At 43.1% G+C, this 21,509-nt stretch overlaps 1 protein-coding gene across 12 annotated transcripts in view; it reads right to left on the reverse strand.

Annotated features, from left to right (window-relative positions):
• The window catches only part of LOC147883049 (uncharacterized), a 262,662-nt gene extending 243,325 nt beyond the window's left edge, over window positions 1-19,337 (reverse strand). For 11 of the 12 annotated variants that reach the window (XR_015543772.1, XR_015543771.1, XR_015543775.1 and 8 more), the window contains exon 1: window positions 19,106-19,337. The gene's annotated coding sequence lies outside the window, so the exon portion shown is untranslated. Of the gene's footprint in view, window positions 1-18,628; window positions 18,747-19,105 lie in introns of all 12 variants that reach the window. The other variant, XM_087399416.1, reaches the window with a different exon arrangement.
• Between the last annotated feature and the right edge of the window lie 2,172 nt (window positions 19,338-21,509).

The raw sequence follows: 21,509 nt of genomic DNA on the forward strand, positions 1-21,509 counted from the left end.
CAACGGAGACATAGACAGAGGGATCGTGACCTTCACGTGATAGACGATGTGGCTGTTCAGAGGCACCGTCTTCTTTGCACTCTGCCATCCCTCATGAGAAGATGAATTATTTTCCACTAACTTGCTTTTTCCTTTATCCTTGTTTTGAGCTGAATTAGCCTAGCTCCCTGTATGAACTCAAAGCTTTACTCCTTTAGCTTCAGTCTTTTCCACATATGTCTTATGACCACCTTTATTAGATGACAAAGGAATAGCTGCAGGAGGAGGCGGATGAAGGATAGAGGGACATTCTGAAGCCAGGTGCCCAAACTTGTGACAAGAGAAACAAGCTCCAGCAAAAATGCCCCATTTTAAAGTGAAATATTTCTTTCCCAAATTAACACCCTCAATCTCAACTGCAATAGCAGAGGGGGTTGGTCTATCAGTATCCCATAAGATGCAAAAACGATTTTTATTACCTGTGGGACGAGGGGGACAGAGCACTTGTCCCAATGTCATGGCTAAGCCTGGAAGCTCTGTTCTCATGTAATCTTAAAAATCAACCACTTCAACGCATACAGGGCAATGATGCTTGATGAGATTCTGATAGTCCTTATTAGGGGACCAGGGCATGATGTGCACCATTTGATGACCAAAAAATAAAGGGGACATTTCCAGCATCTTTTGTTTTGTCAAGGCATCCAAAAGATGAACTTCATAAAATCCTCGGGAGGCAAAATAGACTCCTTCCACATAGCATCCACCTAGGAGAGAATTCACCCATTGTCCCACATCATTAGCCGAGGGTATTTTGCCTGGAAAAAAGATGATAACTGCAGTTTGAGAGAGCTTCTTCAAAGGATGCACAAGAGAAGGCAACTTCATCTTGTAAGTGAGATCCGGAGCAGGTAGAATCCATTCTCTTCTACTTTGTTGAAAATCCTCATTCAACATGTCAAACACATAGGAAGCATCTTCAGATGAAGAAGCTATGGGGGGCGAAGTTTCCCTGGATTGTCTTTTAGGTTCAGGAGAGAGTGCTCTCTTGACATAATACTTGCTTGTTTCTGCCATTGAGGCTAAAGGATTGAACAGGTACCAAATGGAGAGAAGCAAACGGGGCACGAGAAGGACTGACAGGCTGTACGGTGAACCAGAGCAAGGATTGTACGGAGAAACCTGACTACGTCCGTACAGTTGTACGGAAAACTGTACGACAGAGAAGACAAGAAAAAAGAAAACTGTACGGCAAAACCTGCGGAGCTGTACGGAAAGCGAAACGGGTTCAAACATTGAATCTGTACGGCGACCGTACAGATGTACGGAATCTATACAGATGGATACAGTGATTCTCACCACGACACACACACAGAAAACGAGGAGCTGCAGGAGGCTGAAGACTAGGTGAAAAGAAAACCACGACACATGCAAGAAAGCAAGGTAGAGGCGGGGAGAAGCTCTGGATGTACGGTGGAAGGCAGCAGCAAGCCTACGGGGACCTGTACGGTAGGATGGCAGGATGCGGAATCAGCTGTAGAGGCCATGACGCAGGTGGAAGGCTGAAATCGCAATAGCTAGAGTTCTCTCGTCACTCTCACACACACACACACACTTTTTTTTTTGGTAAAACCAAGATACTTATATTATAAAACATTCATTTACATCCAGGCCGTGCTCAAAAGAGAGTTACAGCCCTATCCATCAGAAACAGTAAAAGAAAAGTTGGATACAAGAAACATCCAAATCTTCCTCATGTAAGGCATCATATAAAGACTGCCTTAATGAGGCTCGGAAAAACTCATAAGGATGCTGAAGAGGAGAATTCAGATATGCTTGGATGCGCTGCAGCCAGAGGGTCCATAAGGCCCAGTATCTGATCCAGTGGAAAAAGAGAGAATACTGTGACAAAGAAGCTGATAGTGTGCCATACATCCAGAAAAACCTGTAGAATCTGTGTGCTGGAAATCTGAGAGATAAAAAATAGGAGATTCTATCTAGAAGGTCTCTGGAATATGAACAAAACCACAATAAATACGGAATACTCTCCGATGCAAGGTGACATCTTGGACAGAGAGGTGAAGCTATTCGTCGTTTAGCCAATTTCACTCCCACTGGGAGAATACCAACAATACATCTCCATAGGAATAGTCTTTGCTTCAATGGCATTTTCAACTTCCATATCATTTGCAATCTTCCTTTCCACCAGGCTAATGATTTGTTCAGATGCCATAAAGAATTAGCATGATGGGCAATCCAAGGAGGAGGTAATATTAATCTATAAGCCTGTATAGATGTCAATGACTGCAAAGGCTTAGAAGAAATGCTTGAACTCGAAGACCGAAGGTGCCAATCTTGAAGCCTGTCACTGCCATTCAATCTCGGAATCGGAACCAGAGGAAGTAGGAGATCAGCAATAGCTTTCCAAATAGGTCTATGATGCATAGCCAGGTTGTATTGTCTACATGCTGCTGGAAAAAGGAGAATATTTCCTTGCATATCTACAACGTCATCAATGAACCGTATACCCATTTTCATAAGATTGTAAGCTCTGATGGGTTGTTGAACAGCAAGGGGAGAGGAAAACACAGCACTCCAATGAATACTCTCCAATCTGAGTGATGATGCTAGAGAAGCAGGATGAGGAGACCATTTGAACTTGCTTCCAATCCTGAATCAAGGAATTAGAAAATGGACAACCAGGGATTTTACCTTGAAATTTTCCAAGTACTACTTCCGATGGATCTACTATCCAATGTCCATAAGCATGTGTGCGCATCTGACCACACAAAATTGCTAACATAATAGACCAAGGCTGCTCTTGTTGAAAGAATGTTTTGAGCATAGTAATCTTTCTTGCCAACACATGATATTTGATGTTTATTATATTCAAACCACCATGCATTCTGGGTGAGCAAAGCAAGTCCATTTTGAGCAACCGTAAAGCTTTTTTATGAAGCTTGGTTTTCCAAAAAATCTCCATGGCTTGAGACATAAAAGATGAGAGATCTCGAGATGACCAATGTAATAGAGGAAGGTAGAACTGGACATAAGCTAGAACAATAGACTGGACAATTCGAAGCCGTACATGCAGAGGCCATGTGGAAATCTTCCAATATTGTAATTTGTCCTGAATTTTGTTGAACACCCACAACATTTGTTGCTTATTACTGATTTTCCAGCCAATAGGATAACCCAAATGTCTTACTATATTTTCCGGTTGAATAATCTGGCCTGGCCACAGAATAGCATGCCAATCACAAAGCTTGAGAGGCAAGAGTTTTGATTTCTGAAAATTAATTTTAAGACCAGCTGCCAACCCAAAATCTGAAAGGGTATCCATCAAGAGGCGAATCTCCAATGGACTGTTCTTTAGCATGAAAAATGAATCGTCTGCATAGGCCTGCGCTATGAAGGGTCATGAACCAGAAATCTCAAGCCCCTCTAGCTGTCCAGTATCAAACCATGTGATCCATATAAAGAAGCAAAGGATGTGAAGCGATGGCATAAAGCAAGGCACTGAGAGGACATCCTTGTCGAACCGAACGTTCAAGAGTCCAAGACTCAGACAAATGTTTCCCTATAAAGCATTGTGCAGTGGAATTTGAATAAAGCCAATATATGACATTAGATAGCTTTGGCCCAAAACCAAGTTTTTGCATGATTTGAGAGACATAATCCCACTGTACTGTATCAAACGCCTTCGCCACATCCACCTGCATGACCAACACATCTTGATCTCAATATTTAGCATATTCCATTGCGATAAGAGTGTTAGTGATATTGTCATGTATGTGCCGTCTTGGAACAAAACCATATTGCCTGGGATGAAGTCCATCATGAAGGATATCCTTTATCCGATGTACCAACATTTTGGCAATCAGTTTGTATATCACCGGCATCAAAGTAATTGGTCTCCAGTCATCCATAGTCTCACAAAGAATCTTTTTGGGCACAAGCCTAACCAAACCATGCTTCCAAGCTGAGGGAAGATGTTGGTGCTGCCATGCTGCATTAATAAACTGGAGAATTGGACCCTTTATTTCTGGCCAAAAGGCTTCGAAAAATTCAACCGTCAGACCATCCCAGCCAGGGGATTTATGTTTACCCAAATGCTTAAGGGCTTCATCCAATTCATCATCTGAAAAAGGCATTTCCAGCATTGATGCTTTTTGCGGGGAGACAATGGGAGAAACAAGCTCAGTAAATCTGTTACGAGCCAATGCGACCTGAGGTGCAGAAGAGGATGGCTGAGAATAAAGAAACTGAAAATGATCCAGACATTGTTTTTCAAGCTGAGAGAGAGACTGGGTCTAGAGACCATCTGATTTCCTTACCCTCATGATAGATTGGCTTTGTCTGTGTGCATGTAAGTTCCGGAAAAAAGATTTAGAGGAACAGCCCTTATCTAGCATAGGTTTAACTCTGGCCCTAATCTGCCATTTAGACAGCTTGCGTTTGTCATTGGCATCAATTATAGAGGAAGCACAAGACAATAAATGCTGCTCAGAATCAGATAGTGATCTTTGATGACTAATCTGTACAAGATACTGCTTGTATGATTTTGCCCACTGGATATGCTGTCTGGTTTTTGCCAAGTACCATCTTCCATATTCCTTGATGACATTTTGAATACGATGTATGAAAGAGATCCAAGCAAATTCCAGATCCTCCTGAGCATGGGATAGCAATGGCCTGCAAGCCAGTCTGATCATATGCTGAAATTTTTCATGAGAAAGATAGAATTGATTAACCTGTAAATTTCTGACTGAAGAGAGCTGCAAGTCATCCAGAGGCATTCCAAAAGAAAGGGTGAGCCAAAGTGGAGTGTGATCAGATAATTGTTGTGAATAATCAGTCCACATCTGACATGTATATTCATCATATTGCTGAGCATGAATGAGATAAAATCTATCAAGCCTGGCCCAATAATCTGTGAGAGCATTATGGTGATATGTAAATCCCATCACTGAAGGATGAGTTGCTGTCCATAAATCTGCAAATCGAAGTGATGAAGTCATGTGTTCCCATTGCTGGATTTCAGAGGGCAGCATATGTGATTTATGCGTGGTATTGTCCTTCCAGTGAGGAGAATTGTTAAAATCGCCACAAAGTAGAGCATTAGAGGACCAGGGATATTGCTTTATGGAGTTCCACATTTGAGCTCTGGAAGCTGAATTTTGAGAGGCATACAAAGATCCTATTTCAAAAATCTCTCCATTGATCATGCATTGGATAAATCATCCATCGTCCACCTAGATCATTATATGCTATCAAGGGTTGTAGATCATGTCTGGCTAAGATGCACAGCCCAGAAAATTGTTCCGATCCTGAATAGAATATATCATATCCTGAAAAAAACCCATGCTGTCCAGCAAAAAAATGCTGATTATGCTCTTGGAGACATACAACATCCGGATGAGTTGTATTTATATAATGCCAGAGAAGCCTCCATTTATTCTGGTTGCAGAGGCCCTGTATATTATAGGAAAAACATTTAAGAGAAGCACGCATGAAAATATATACAAGAGAATGATCGGTCCTCCAAAAGAGCGGGAGGCCTCAAGCCTCTGCCATTGCCACAGGCTCTTGCTGACCCTCAGCTTCCAATTCCCTGATAATATCATCTTCTTCACAAAAAGGAAGACCCTTCTTGACTGCATTGACCCAAGCCTTTGAGATGGGGCTGCTTGAAGAGGTAGAAGATTGTCCTGGAGAAGGAGCAGAGGCATCCCAATTACGAGATTGGAGAGGTCTTTGTTTGAGAGGGACCGTCTTCTTTGCAGTCTGCCATCCCTCATGAGAAGATGGAATGTTTTCTCCTAACTTGCTTTTGCCTTTATCCTTATTTTGAGCTGAATTGGCCTGGCTCCCTGTATGAACTGAAGGCTTGCTCCTTTAGCTTCAATCTTTTCCACATATGTCTTCTGACCTCCTTTATTAGATGGCAGAGGAATAGCAGCTGGAGGAGGTGGATGAAGGATAGAAGGACACTCCGAAGCAAGATGCCCAAATTTGTGACAAGAAAAACAAGCTCCAGCAAAAATGCCCCATTTTAAGGTGAAATATTTCTTGCCCAAATTAACACCCTCAATCTCAACTGCAATAGATGAAGGGGTCGGTCTATCAGTATCCCATAATATGCAAAAACGATTTTTATTACCTGTTGGACGAGGGGGACAGATCACTTGTCCCAATGTCATAGCTAAACCTGGAAGCTCTGTTCTCATATAATCTGGAAAATCAACCACTTCAACCCATACAGAGCAATGATGCTTGATGAGGTTCTGATAGTCCTTATTGGGGGACCAGGGCATGATATGCACCATCTGGCGACCAAAAAATAAAGGGGACATTTCCAGCATCTTTTGTTTTGTCAAAGCATCCAAAAGATGAACTTCATAAAATCCTCGGGAGGCAAAATAGACTCCTTCTACAAAGCATCCACCTAGGAGAGAATTTACCCATTGTCCCACATCATTAGCAGAGGGAATTTTGCCTGGGAAAAAGATGATAACTGCAGTTTGAGAAAGCTTCTTCAAAGGTTGCACAAGAGATGGCAGCTTCATTTTGTAAGTGAGTTCCGGAGCAGGTTGAATCCATTCCCTTCTGCTTTGTTGAAAATCATCATTCAGCATATCAAACACATAGGAAGCATCTTCAGAAGAAGGAGCTACGGGGGAAGAGGCTTCCCTTAGTTGTCTTTTGGGTTCAGGAGAGAGGGCTCTCTTGACATAGTACTTGTTTGCTTCTGCCATGGAGGCCAAGGGATTGAACAGATATCAAACAGGGAGAATCGGACAGGGCACAAAGAAAGGCTGGCAGGAAGTACGGATACTGGGATGAAGCACTGTACGGACACAACAAAGAAACAAACAGAAACTGTACGGACAGATTATAGAGATTGCAAGAAGGACCGACAAGCTGTACGGGATCACTGACAGGCTGTACGGGACAACAAACAGTCTGTACGGAAGAGTAAACGACTGTAGGAATTGATTAAACAGGAAAAAGACGGACAGACTGTATGGGCTTTAGGAAGGAAAACTGCAGGTAAAAGCTGACGTGCAGGGTAGAAAGGATCGGCGATGATACGGTAATCTGACGCAAAATCCGTACGGGAACCGTACGACGGCCATAAGATGGTAAGGACAAAAGGATGGGCGCCAAACAACGACGGGCGACGCTGACCAGCAATCTCGATCGACGCTCACCGTCACACACCGGCAGCCAACTCTCGTCGAGGCTCACACCACGCTCACCGTCACACACCGGCCACGCACACCCTCTCTCTCTCTCTCTCACACACACACACACACACTACTAAGTAGTACACACCTGTACGTACACACACACACACCACACACACACACACACACACTTTTTTTTGGTAAATCCATGATTATATTATCAACAAAATTTACATGAGGGTCTCAAAAAAGCAGAGAGCCTCAACAGGAAATCAAAAGCAAAGAAAAACTATTTCCAGGCATGACTGAGGAAGATCTCCTTGATGGCAAGCATCATACACACACTTTTTTTTTTTTGGGTAAATCCATGATTATATTATCAACAAAATTTACATGAGGGTCTAGCATCATACACACACACACACACACACACATCCCTAGAACACTCACATACAAATACACACACCCACACTTACTTGAGCATTCACTTATACAAAGTCTTCGTACAGAGTTTCTGTCAGCACTCCGGAGATGAAGGGCAGACTCAGCCATGACGAAGCCTAGCACTTAAGGAGAAGGCTAATCAAAAAGTAGTCCAAAATCTCTTCATTCAAGCTACAACTGCTTGTGAAATCTAAACAATTTCATTTTAGTCTCTCCCAAACGAGCATCTAAATCTACCTAATAGGGCAATGCACCATTTAGGATAGGGACAATTATCGCAATACCAGCACGCCATAACATGGATGAAAATTTTACAAGGTAAAATTTAAATGTCCGCTTATACGGTCCGCTTATACGACAGAAGCATATACCTAGATGAATCTAGGAACATTCCCAAACTCATCCTCTAAAAACACAACATAGTGCAGTTTCAATCTCATGATAGTCACTCAAAAGGTTGAGAACCATAAACTCCATCACGTATGGCAGGGACTAGCTACTATGACATCTCCACTAACGTCATCAGCGCCCAACAGTGGGTGTAGACCATAGTATAAAAATATGCTCACACATACAAATCCACACACCCACACATACTTGAGCATCCATTTATACAAAGTCTTCATACTGAGTTTCTATCGGCACTCTGAATGTGAACGGCAGACGCAACCATGACGAAGGCTAGCACTAAAAGAGAAGGCCAACCAAAAACTAGTCCAAAAACTCTTCATTCAAGCTACAACTGCTTGTGAAGTCTAAACGATTTCATTTTAGTCTCTCCCAAACGAGCATCTAAACCTAGCTGATACGGCAATGGACCATTTAAGATAGAAAGAATTATCACAACACCAATAGGCTGCAACATGGACGAAAATTTCACAAGGTGAAATTTGCATGTCCACTAATATGACACAAGCATACACCTAGATGAATCCAAGAACACTCCCAAACTCATCCTCTAAAAACACAACATAGTGCAGTTTCAATCTCATGATAGTCACTCAAAAGGTTGAGAACCATAAACTCCATCACGCATGGCAGGGACTGGCTACTATGACATGTCCACTGACGTCATCAACGCCCAACAGTGGGTGTAGACCATAGTATAAAAATATGGTCTCACACATACAAATCCACACACCCACACATACTTGAGCATCCATTTATACAAGTTCTTCGTACTGAGTTTTTGTCAACACTCAGTTGGTTAAGGGCAGACTCAGCCATGATGAAGGCTAGCAATAAAGGAGAAGGCTAATCAAAAAGTAGTCCAAAATCTCTTCATTCAAGCTACAACTACTTGTGAAGTCTAAACAATTTCATTTTAGTCTCTCCCAAACGAGCATCTAAATCTAGCTGATAGGGCAACCCACCATTTAAGATAAAAAGAATTATCACAATACCAGCAGGCCGCAACATGGATGAAAATTTCACAAGGTGAAAATGCATGTCCGCTAATACAACAAAAGCATATACCTAGATAATTCCAGGAACATTCCCAAACTCATCCTCTAAAAACACAACATAGTGCAGTTTAAATCTCATGATAGTCACTCAAGGATAAAAACCATAAACTCCATCACGCATAGTAGGGACTAGGTACTATGACACCCCCGCCGACGTCATCAGCGCCCAACAATGGATGTAGACCATAGTATAAAAATATGCTCTCACACATACAAATCCACATACCCACACATACTTGCCCATCCATTTATACAAACTCTTCGTACTAAGTTTATGTCGGCACTCCGGAGGTGAAGGGCAGAGTCAGCCATGACGAAGGCTACCACTAAAGGAGAAGGCGAATCAAAAAGTAGTCCAAAATCTCTTCATTCAAGCTACAACTGCTTGTGAAGTCTAAACGACTTCATTTTAGTCTCTCCCAAATGAGCATCTAAATCTAGCTGATAGGCAAGCACAATTTAAGATCTAAAGAATTATCACAATACCAGCACGCCACAACATGGACGAAAATTTCACAAGGTGAAATTTGCATGTCCGCTAATACGACAGAAGCATATACCTAGATAAATCCAAGAACATTCCAAAACTCATCCTCTAAAAACACAACATAGTGCAGTTTCAATCTCATGATAGTGACTCATAAGGTTGAAAACCATAAACTCCATCACGCATAGTAGGTACTAGCTACTATGACATCCCAACTGACGTCATCAGCGCCCAACAGTGGGTGTAGAACATAGTACAAAAATATACTCACATAGAAATCCACACACCCACACATACTTAAGCACCCATTTACACAAAGTCTTCAAACTGAGTTTCTGTCGGCACTTCGGAGGTGAAGGGCAGACGCAACCATGACGAAGGCTGGCATTTAAGGAGAAGGTTAATAAAAAACTAGTCCAAAATCTCTTCATTCAAGCAACAATTGCTTGTGAAGTCTAAACAATTTCATTTTAGTCTCTCCCAAACGAGCATCTAAATGGAGTTGATAGAGCAACGCACCATAAGAATTATCGCAATACTAGTACGCCACAACATGGATGAAATTTTCACAAGGTGAAATTTGCATGTCCACTAATATGACAGAAGCATACATCTAGATGAATCCAGGAACACTCCCGAAGTCATCCTCTAAAAACACAACATAGTGCATTTTCAATCTCACGATAGTCACTCATAAGGTTGAGAACCATAACCTCCATCACACATAGCAGGGACTAGCTACTATGACATCCCCACTGACATCATCAGCGCCCAACAGTGGGTGTAGACCATAGTACAAAAATATGTTCTCACACACACAAATCCACACACCCACACATACTTGAGCATCCATTTATTCAAATTCTTTGTACTGAGTTTCTGTCGGCACTCAGTTGGTTAAGGGCAGACTCAGCCATGACGAAGGCTAGCACTAAGAGAGAAGGCTAATCAAAAAGTAGTCCAAAATCTCTTCATTCAAATTACAACTGCTTGTGAAGTCTAAATGATTTCATTTTAGTCTCTCCCAAACGAGCATCTAAATCTAGCTGATAGGGCAACACACCATTTAAAATAAAAAGAATTATCACAATACCAACAGGCCGCAACATGGATGAAAGTTTCACAAGGTGAAATATGCATGTCCACTAATACAACAGAAGCATAGACCTAGATGAATCCAAGAACATTCCCAAACTTATCCTCTAAAAACACAACATAGTGCAATTTAAATCTCATGATAGTCACTCATAAGGATGAAAACCATAAGCGCCCAACAGTGGGTGTAGACCATAGTATAAAAATATGCTCTCACACGTCAGAATGTACGATATAGGCTGTGGTAAAAATGGAGGCAGTGGTAGTGGAAGAAGCTATCCGGGTAGAGCGTCAAGGACCGGGAGGAGGAAGTTCTAAGGGAACAATCCCGGAATCCTTCATAGTTTGTCGATACCAGCGTGGCAGCGAGTCGTGAGAAGAGGATCGAGGAACGGGAGAAGCAATGGGTGGAGAGAAAGAAGTTTCGGGTGGAGAGAAAGAAGTTTCGGGGGGAACGGGAGTAGGTGCGTCATCAGCAGGGAGAATAGAGGAATTTTTTAGAACATCTCTTTCACCGAAGACCACATCACGGCGAACCAAAACTTTGTTTGTGCGAGGATCAAATAAGCGATAAGCTTTGGCTTCCGCTCAGTAGCCAACGAGAAGTAGAAGTTCAGCATGAGGTTCTAGTTTACCGCGAGTATCATTGGGAGTATGAGTGTATGCGCAGCATCCAAAGATGCGGATATGGCCATGGAAAGCCTCAAAAGGCATCATGTTCGGGATGGGCTCAGTAGGGCAACGATTAAGGAGGTAGACAGAAGTGTTCACGGCTTCCGGCCAAAGACGTTCAGGCAACTCGGCTGCAAAAAGCATGGAGCGTGCCATGTTCATGACTGTGCGCTGTCTCCTTTCGACACGAGCATTTAGGAAGGGCGCATTGGGAGATGTAAGATGGCGTTGGATACCATGCTCGTGAAGGACGTGAGTGAATTCATGGGAAATGAATTTACCACCATTATCACTACGAGCAATCCCAATAGGCTTCCCCGTTTGATTCATGACCAATCGAGCCCAAGTAGCAAAGAAGGAAAAAATGTCAGATTTCTCTTTCATGAAGAACACCCACTGATATCGAGAGTAATCATCCACAATTAAGAAGAAGTATTTTGAGCCATTTAATGAAGGAACACGAGATTTGCCACTAATATTGAGGTGGATTAGACGCAATATCTCACTGGCTCGAGAAGTGGAATGAGAAGGAAAAGGAGTTCGGCTTTGTTTGCCTAATTGGCATGGACGGCAAATATCTTTGGCTCGCGATAATGAGGTAGGCCATCAACCAAATGATCCCGAGACATTTCATATAAAGAGTCATAGGACAAATGTCCCAGACGATAATGCCACAATCGTTCTATGTCAGTTGGATCTTTCAGGGTAGCAAGACCATGAAGCTGATGAAACTCAGAGCCGGCGGTATTGGAGGGAGTCTCAAGAAATTGTGTCATGAGGTACAGACCATGAGGTTGGGCTTCGCCCCGAGCTAAAAGGAGTCCCGATGTCTCATCTATGATTTCGACATGCATCTTTGTAAATAGCACCGCGCGGCCAAGAAGGCAAAGTTGATGGACGGAAAGAAGATTGACCCCTAATTGGGGGACATAAAACACTTGATCTAACTGAGCAAGATTGGGGCCTTCGTCATGGCTGAGTCTGCTCTTCACCTCCGGAGTGCCGACAAAACTCAGTACGAAGACTTTGCATAAATGGATGGGCAAGTATGTGTGGGTGTGTGGATTTGTATGTGTGAGAGCATATTTTTATACTATGGTCTACACCCACTGTTGGGCACTTATGGTTTTCATCCTTATGAGTGACTATCATGAGATTTAAATTGCACTATGTTGTGTTTTAGAGGATAAGTTTGGGAATGTTCTTGGATTCATCTAGGTCTATGCTTCTGTCGTATTAGCGGACATGCATATTTTACCTTGTGAAACTTTCATCCATGTTGCGGCCTATGGTATTGTGATAATTCTTTTAATTTTAAATGGTGTGTTGCCTTATCAGCTAGATTTAGATGGAAGTCATTTAAATGGTATATTGCATGTCGAAATCATCTATGATTTTGACATGCATCTTTGTAAATAGCACCGCGCGGCCAAGAAGGCAAAGTTGATGGACGGAAAGAAGATTGACCCCTAATTGGGGGACATAAAACACTTGATCTAACTGAGCAAGATTGGGGGCCACATGGAAGAGTATGAAAAGCTGATCCAGATATGGATGGGGAGGAGTCAAGCTCGGTGATATGGATCAAGGCTTGAGAAGTGAAGTCTAGAGAATCTCCAATGGACCAGTCAGACAAGCTTTCGGGAGTGATGAAGGGAGGGGATGGGGTGAAATGATTAGTGACATGGCCCTGTGGTCTCCAAGGGCCAGCGTTAGGTGGAGTAGGACCACTCCTAGGGCGCCAACGAGGTGGCAGAGGAGTCATGGTGGGGGGCTGTGGGAGAATGCCTTTGGCTTTGGAGCGACATTCGTCATCAACATGCCCAACTTTCTGGCAATGCTGACAAAACCGGTTCTTTTTGGGAAAGTTGTGCCAGGCGGGTTTAATGCCAGAGGAATTACTGGAGTCAGGAGTGGGAGAGGGCTTCCCGGAGCTGAGTTGATCTTTTTGAATCCCGGAGAGAAGAGCCCCCTCTGAATCAGGAACACTATGTTTTTGGTGGACCTGAGAGTAGAGACGAGCATAACGCAAGATTCAAACTCATAAAAAGTAGGAAGGGAGGGTTGAGAAATGATTTGCTGCATAAAACTAAAATACTTGGGCGGGAGTTTGTTCAAAAAGAAAGTAACTTGGTCATCCTCGGATTTGGGAGGACCAGTTGTGCCAAATTCAGCAATTAACCGCCGGTAGTCTGCCAGTTTGACCTTGAGATCATCGTCAGCAGTGATCTGGAATTGTTGGAGATCGTGGTCAAGATTGATGCGACGAGTACGATCCCAGGCCGCATAGCGGTCAGTGAGATGTGCCCATCGCTCAGAGGCAAGGTCAAAATGCTGTAATTGAGAATGAAATTCAGGCAAAAGACCTTGCATGATTTCGACAATGGCAGTGGCATTACGATGTCGCCACGAGCAAACTACCTGATAAGGATAAACATGAGGATCAGGTTGCGGTTCAGTACTTTGAACGAGTTTCCATAGGTCTTGAGAATCAAGCACATGGCACATGAGATTTGACCAAGTGGTATAATTAGACCCGTTAAAACGAGTCATATCAGTAAAAGCATGTTTGGCTGTTGCAGAGACAGGGTGAGAGGAAGAAAGGGAATGATAGGGAGACCCAACCGGTGGATGCATGAGAGGACTCATAACAGGAGCGGAGTGAGAAGGAGGGAGAGGTGGCACCACCGGAGGAACAAAAGGATTCGGAGAAGGCCCTGAGGGGGAGGGATAAACATGAGAGGCGGGATACGACATGACAGGGGAAAAAGCGGCAGCAGGAGAGATAGAGGGAAATAAACTATAGGAGCCCAGTGGCATGGGAGAAGACGGAGGATGAGAAGCCACTGGAGGAAAGATGGCAGCGGAAGATATGAGAGGGATGGGAGGGAAGGAAGAATGAGAACCGAAAGCAAACTCATTGTCTGACGCATTTCTCCTTTCTCGTCTACGAGTGTTCACATGCATGTATGGATATGTGTCCTCATGATTACTCGTTCCTATGCCTTGCATAACAGACAGAGTTGCACCAAGGGAATAGGGCAACATACCTTGCACTGATTCTTGTGGGATAGGCATTGTCGAATAACCCATTGTCCTCATGCCGGCCTGTCCTCTTTCGTCAGGGTATACTTGTTCTTCGTCGGCACCGAACTTGAAATGTTGCTCTGCTTCTTCCGAGTTGAATAGAGGTCCTTGTTGACGTATCGGAGAAAACCGTGGAGAAGAAGAAGCATGGGGTGTGCGGGTACCTGCTTCAAGTTCCTTCCATTTCTGAAATTCAGCAAATTCTTTAAAGAGTTTGGAGAGGTATTCATCACCTTCAATCCTTGCAGACTCTCTCTCGACATATGACGAGGGTGGTGGTTGAATAGAGGTCGATTCGGGCTGAGATCGCTTCGGGGAAGAAGGAGAAGACATCTTCAGTTGATGATCTATCTTCCAAGCTTTCCAGGTCAAGGCTCAGGTGTCGATAGGCACACCTTGCTCTGATACCATATAAAGAAAGTACTTGGAGACAAATAAAACAACACTGAAGACTAACAATAGCTGAAGAAGAAATATATATCACCAAAGGAACTCAATACAAGATAAGAGATATCTGAGAAAGAAACTGTGGAGGGAGCGAACAGCAGTCCTCCAGAACAGCCAACTGAAGTGGGCTCTACACTAGCTCCACTAGCTGGATCTGAACCAAATCTGGGTCAGCAAACTATTGCTAGAAGAGCAAAGGTTTGCTGCAGAACTGGAGGAAATAATACAGCAGCAGTAGAGAAATAAGTCGATGCTGATCTGGAGCAGCAGCAGGAGAGGATGATGAAGCGGCGACAGAGGAGGCAAAGATGCTGGAGCTGAAGCAGAGGAGGCAGAGATGCTGGAGAGGATACAGAGGATGCTGGAGAGGATGCAGGAGTGGAGGCAGAAATGCTGGAGCGCAGGTGTGCAGCAGCCTGTTCCAAAAAAGGTGAGTTAGTAGCCAGGGGGCTACTGCCTTTTATAGGCCTGACCCATCTGGTCGGTCAGGTCGGCCAATTCTGATCGGCCAGTTTTGGTCAGCCAGTTCTGGTCGGCCAAATCTGGTCGGCCAAATCTGGTCGGCCAGTTCTGGTCGGCCAGTTATGGCCTTTCTGGCCATTTGTTTGGCCCTGACCTCTGTGTTTGGAGATTTGCCAGTTTTGGCCTTTCTCCCAGCCTCTGCGTTTGGAGATTGCCTGTCTTGTTACCTCTGCGTTTGGAGATTGCCTATCTTAACAAGACAGGCAATCTCCAAACGCAGAGGCCAGGGCCAAACAAATGGCCAGAAAGGCCAAAACTGGCAAATCTCCAAACACAGAGGTCAGGGCCAAACAAATGGCCAGAAAGGCCATAATTGGCCGACCAGAACTGGCCGACCTGACCGACCAGAACTGGCCGACCAGATGGGTCGGGCCTATAAAAGCCAGTAGCCCCCTGGCTATTACCTCACCTTTTTTGGAACAGGCTGCTACACACCTGCGCTCCAGCATTTCTGCCGCCTCTGCCTCCACTCCTGCATCCTCTCCAGCATCCTCTGTATCCTCTCCAGCATCATCTGCTTCCGCTCCAGCATCTCTGCCTCCTCTGCTTCAGCTCCAGCATCTCTGCCTCCTTTGTCTCCGCTTCATCATCCTCTCCTGCTGCTGCTCCAGATCAGCATCGACTTATTTCTCTACTGCTGCTGTATTATTTCCTCCAGTTCTGCAGCAAACCTTTGCTCTTCTGGCAATAGTTTGCTGACCCAGATCTGGTTCAGATCCAGCTAGTGGAGCTAGTGCAGAGCCCACTTCAGTTGGCTGTTCTGGAGGACTGCTGTTTGCTCCCTCCACAGTTTCTTTCTCAGATATCTCTTATCTTATATTGAGTTCCTTTGGTGATATATATTTCTTCTTCAGCTATCGTTAGTCTTCAGTGTTGTTTTATTTGTCTCCAAGTACTTTCTTTATATGGTATCAGAGCAAGGTGTGCCTATCAACACCTGAGCCTTGACCTGGAAAGCTTGGAAGATAGATCATCAACTGAAGATTTCTTCTCCTTCTTCCCCGAAGCGATCTCAGCCCGAATCGACCTCTATTCAACCACCACCCTCGTCATATGTCGAGAGAGAGTCTGCAAGGATCGAAGGTGATGAATACCTCTCCAAACTCTTTAAAGAATTTGCTGAATTTCAGAAAAGGAAGGAACTTGAAGCAGGTACCCGCACACCCCGTGCTTCTTCTTCTCCACGGTTTTCTCCGATACGTCAACAAGGACCTCTATTCAACTCGGAAGAAGCAGAGCAACATTTCAAGTTCGGTGCCGACGAAGAACAAGTATACCCTGACGAAAGAGGACAGGCCGGCATGAGGACAATGGGTTATTCGACAATGCCTATCCCACAAGAATCAGTGCAAGGTATGTTGCCCTATTCCGTTGGTGCAACTCTGTCTGTTATGCAAGGCATAGGAACGAGTAATCACAAGGACACAGATCCATACATGCATGTGAACACTCGTAGACAAGAAAGGAGAAATGCGTCAGACAATGAGTTTGCTTTCTGTTCTCATTCTTCCTTCCCTCCCATCCCTCTCATATCTTCTGCTGCCATCTTTCCTCCAATGGCTTCTCATCCTCCATCTTCTCTCATGCCACTGGGCTCCTATAGTTTATTTCCCTCTATCTCTCCCGCTGCTCCTTTTTCCCCTCTCATGATTCTCTACTGCTGCTGTATTATTTCCTCCAGTTCTGCAGCAAACCTTTGCTCTTCTGGCAATAGTTTGCTGACCCAGATCTGGTTCAGATCCAGCTAGTGGAGCTAGTGCAGAGCCCACTTCAGTTGGCTGTTCTGGAGGACTGCTGTTTGCTCCCTCCACAGTTTCTTTCTCAGATATATCTCACCTTGTATTGAGTTCCTTTGGTGATATATATTTCTTCTTCAGCTATCGTTAGTCTTCAGTGTTGTTTTATTTGTCTCCAAGTACTTTCTTTATAGTCGGCACTCCGGAGGTGAAGGGCAGACTCAGCCATGACGAAGGCTACCTCTAAAGGTAAAGGAGAAGGCAAATCAACAAATAGTCCAAAATCTCTTTATTCAAGCTATAATTACTTGTGAAGTCTAAACTATTTCATTTTAGTCTCTCCCAAACGAGCATCTAAATCTAGCTGATAGGGCAATGCACCATTTAAGATGGAAATAATTATCGCGATACCAGCTGGCCGCAACATGGACGAAAAATTCACAAGGGGAAATTTGCATGTCCGATAATACGACAAAAGCATATACCTAGATGAATCCAGGAACATTCGCACATTGGATCAATGCCCCTAAAATCAATTGACTGTAGTGCCAACTATTGGAACCAAAAAGAGTTCAGCAAGTGTGGCTTGTCGCTTATTCGTCTGATGGTTTGCTTGATGATGTACGAAAAAGAGGCTCACCCCATATAAGGGCCCATTGTGGGAACAGACGAGCAGTTCAGTAGAGCCTCAGCTGAGCTTTTCAAGAGTGCATACCGAAGCACTAGAAGAGGATGAGGAAGGCATCAGATCAGGGCAGAACCAGCAGCCAACAGCCCAGCCTTCAGACGTGTACATCCAGGCACTAGAAAAAGGAGACAAAGGCACGTGAGACGGGCAGCAGCAGGGTGTAGCAAAGACAGCAGATCCAGCAGCCTTCTATATTAAGATGGAGTAGGTTGTGAGTGCATTTTTGTATCTATCTTTTGATCCTTTGAGTGCACATTTCTATTCATCTATTGGTTGCTACATCTCCCTGTTTAGTTCAGATCTGAGCATGGAATTGATATATGCATATGTGCATATATAGTAGGATCTAGATCTTAGGTGTGATCTCATGGTCAATTTATTGTCCACTAGGTATTGGGGTTTGGGAATGACCTTTCAAGCAAGACCCATTCAAATGAATGTCTAACATTGTTATAAACAATACTCAGTATCAATCCTATTTATGAGTTATTTGTGTCATTTATCTAGATCCTTCTCAGTTTCATGTGAAACTTATTCCAACTCTATCAGTTCCTTAGGAGATACTAGACTGTATCTCATCTCCCACTTTCTCTTCGAGTCTACTCACAAGGAAAACTCGATGAACCCTGACATTGGAAAGGAATTCTACCTTATAAGCTGCATCATTGATTTTCTGTGCATAATGTGGAAAGATCTGCAATACCTGTGAGAAATCTAAGCTACACTTCCTCAAGATCCTACGATACGTTTCTAATCCGCATGAAACCTTGCTCTATCTTCAGCACTTTTTATGGAATCTTTAGCTTGTGCTAGCATACCTTGCATATCTGTAGGACTGCTTTGTTAGTTTGCATCTGCACCAAGGGAGACACATTAGGAAGCTTATCTACGTGTGCTCTGGCATTTGAAAGATACCATTTGGTATGGAATCACCTACTGCAATGGAAACAACTTCAAAGGTTATTGTGATTTAGACTAGCGACTTGGACACACAGTGATCCACTTCCAGCTGCCAAATGAACACACCCAAGTTGCTCTGATAGCAAAATGTTACGTTCAAATTCAAATACTGCAACAAAACAAACCGTGATCCCCCAGACACTCCCTGGCAACTTTAACTCAGACCGACACAAAATACAAAACCGAAACATGATTTAACCCCTCCAGAATTGCACAGGATTTTTGCGTCTTGGAACTGGACTTCCCAGATTCGCAATAAAAGGACTCGTCACGCGAAACAGATTTCTGGCGCAGATTCCACCCCGCAGAGAGGTTGGAAGTTCGCAGACATTTACCTTTATGAATACGGCGTCTGCAGCTGGTATGCTCTTGAGTCCAACGTGCTCTAACTCGAGCATCATACATTTGCCTACAGAACTCTTCTTGTACATGAAGTGATTCGCAGGTTGGTCGCTCAGTCTTCCGCAATCTTCAGGCCATCGACATTCAAACCAACCACGTCGAATATCCAGGAGCACAGCGCCGTAGGCTGTACCTGCTCAGCTGAACCAAACTGAAACTGTGGCCGTTATTAATGCAATGGATTAAAAAATTAACCTCGATATACATATATATATTACGATAGTAATACTTAGCCAAAAATGTTATGAGTTGTATAATATGTATTACTATAGTAATACTTACCAAAAATGTTTTGGATAAGTATGTATAATATGTATTACGATAGTAATACTTTTATCCAAAAATGTTTTGGTTTTTCAAAATAGAGTAATACTTACCAAAAGTGTTTTGTTAGCACGATCTATCGTCACACATGTCTTCTGTATGATTAAGGAATCGACTGTGTCAATTGGCTCTTTCTGCATGCTTTACTTCGACGTCATAGCCCAGTGTGGTGCATGTCTAGGTAGGGGTTGTGTCCAAAGAATTGGTTGTGTACACGTAAGAGGCATCTTTTCCTTCGCAAGGTGCGATTTGAAGGTTCTGTCTTAGGTTGCTTGTAGGGTCCTTTGCATGCCTTGCTTGGTTCTTCTTGCAACTTCTACGCTAGCTTGCGAAGATTTCTAGGCATTCTCTTAATGGTAGTGTGCCGTGTTTGGGAGAATATGGAGGTCTATATAAGAGGTGGTTGCGATTTGCTTCTGCAACCAACCCGCTCCGTCATTTTGTCCTTCTATATCATTTTAACCATGGTAGAAAACGTGACATCGAATGGTTTTGTTGTTGTATCTATGGACATCTATGGACACTGACACGATGAACTTCCGAAGAGGTTTCCTTGTTTTTCAATTTTCTTGCTTCTGTTTTTTCTTCTTTCATTGATCAACTTCTTTATAATTGTACGAGTGCAATAGGCCTAAGGAAGAGGTTTGGGAAAGGCATAACGGGTTATGATGATGAAGGAGATTCTATCTTTGATGGTCTGTTGGGGACAAAGGGCTGCAATTAGGTCTAACAGAGTCTGGCAAGAAATCTGGCTCGGGGTCATGCAACTCTTCAATCGAGAGAATGGGACAAATTCAACCAACGATGTTGTTTTCAAAGGTGCATGTAGAGTTCCCGTTTCTGTACATCGCTAAGTGAGGAGTTCAAAATCTGATATTCGTTTCTGCTTGTAGGCTTATTGCCTTCAACTACTCTTGGAAACCCATGCAGCAATTCTGGTCCATTACATGCCTCATGAGTCTCTTTGGTGATCAAGAAAGATGTTGATCGACATATGAAAGAGCGAAATGCTTACTTGCAAGGTATGCATACTCGTCTCTTTGTTCTGGTTCTGTGATGCTTTCTATATGTCTCCACTCTCCTCTTGCCACCTCCTCATCATGATCCTGTTGCTTCCTCATGGATATTGAATTACATCATCTTAGCGCTTCTTTGGTTTATATGCTGGTATTGAAGACATGCGATGCCTATTGACAAATTTAAGATCAAGGTGCTTTGATTCATGATCTTATTTGCCTTAAATATTGTCAACAATGATCTTTCTCCGATCAAATTTGCTTTCATTATTTATTTTATTTGCCTTTAATGTTGTCAACAATGATCTTTCTTTGATGAAATGTTATTGTCTATGATTACTAATATTTCGAATGCAATCGTTTTAATAATGAAATGAAAATGACTAGTGCATTCTTTAGCTATGTTCTTTAGTCTTTCCAAACTTGTTGGCAAGTAGTAGATAACAACTTCATTGATTTTTATACATCCCAAAAAGTGGTGCAACATGTGCAATTTTCCAAACTATAGAGTGAGTTGAGTAAGATAGATACATCATTTATAATCTTGCTAATCCAAAGAATAGTTTGCTTCTACATTGCAACATGCAAATGCACTTCACAAATTGAGAAGATAAAAATTGAAGAGCCCTTACCACCTACAAACTGATCATAAATAGATGAACAATTAAGGATTCAAACATGTTGGTCATTTGAAACTATGTTCCAATGTATGTTGATTAGAAATGGTTAGGTAGATTTAACATCAAACATGTTGTTGACTTAGCAACATCTTGAGTTGCAGAAAGCAAGACCTTGTCATTAAGAAGAGAGATTACTGAAGAGGTAAAATGCATTTGGAGTTGGAGTAGACAAGACTCCCAATTTATTACCTTTGCAAAAATTTGGACCACAACTCTAGGGCATGGATCCTAGCCACTGACCCTTTGACAAGCATAGGGAACTCATTGCCAGTGATTCATATGGGCGATCGTTTTGCTAATATGTATGGTATCGATTC

The sequence above is a fragment of the Dipteris shenzhenensis genome, chromosome 28 (genome assembly GCF_047967505.1).
Source record: "Dipteris shenzhenensis isolate YYH24624 ecotype China chromosome 28, Dip_SZ_1.0, whole genome shotgun sequence".
Lineage (NCBI taxonomy): Eukaryota > Viridiplantae > Streptophyta > Polypodiopsida > Gleicheniales > Dipteridaceae > Dipteris > Dipteris shenzhenensis.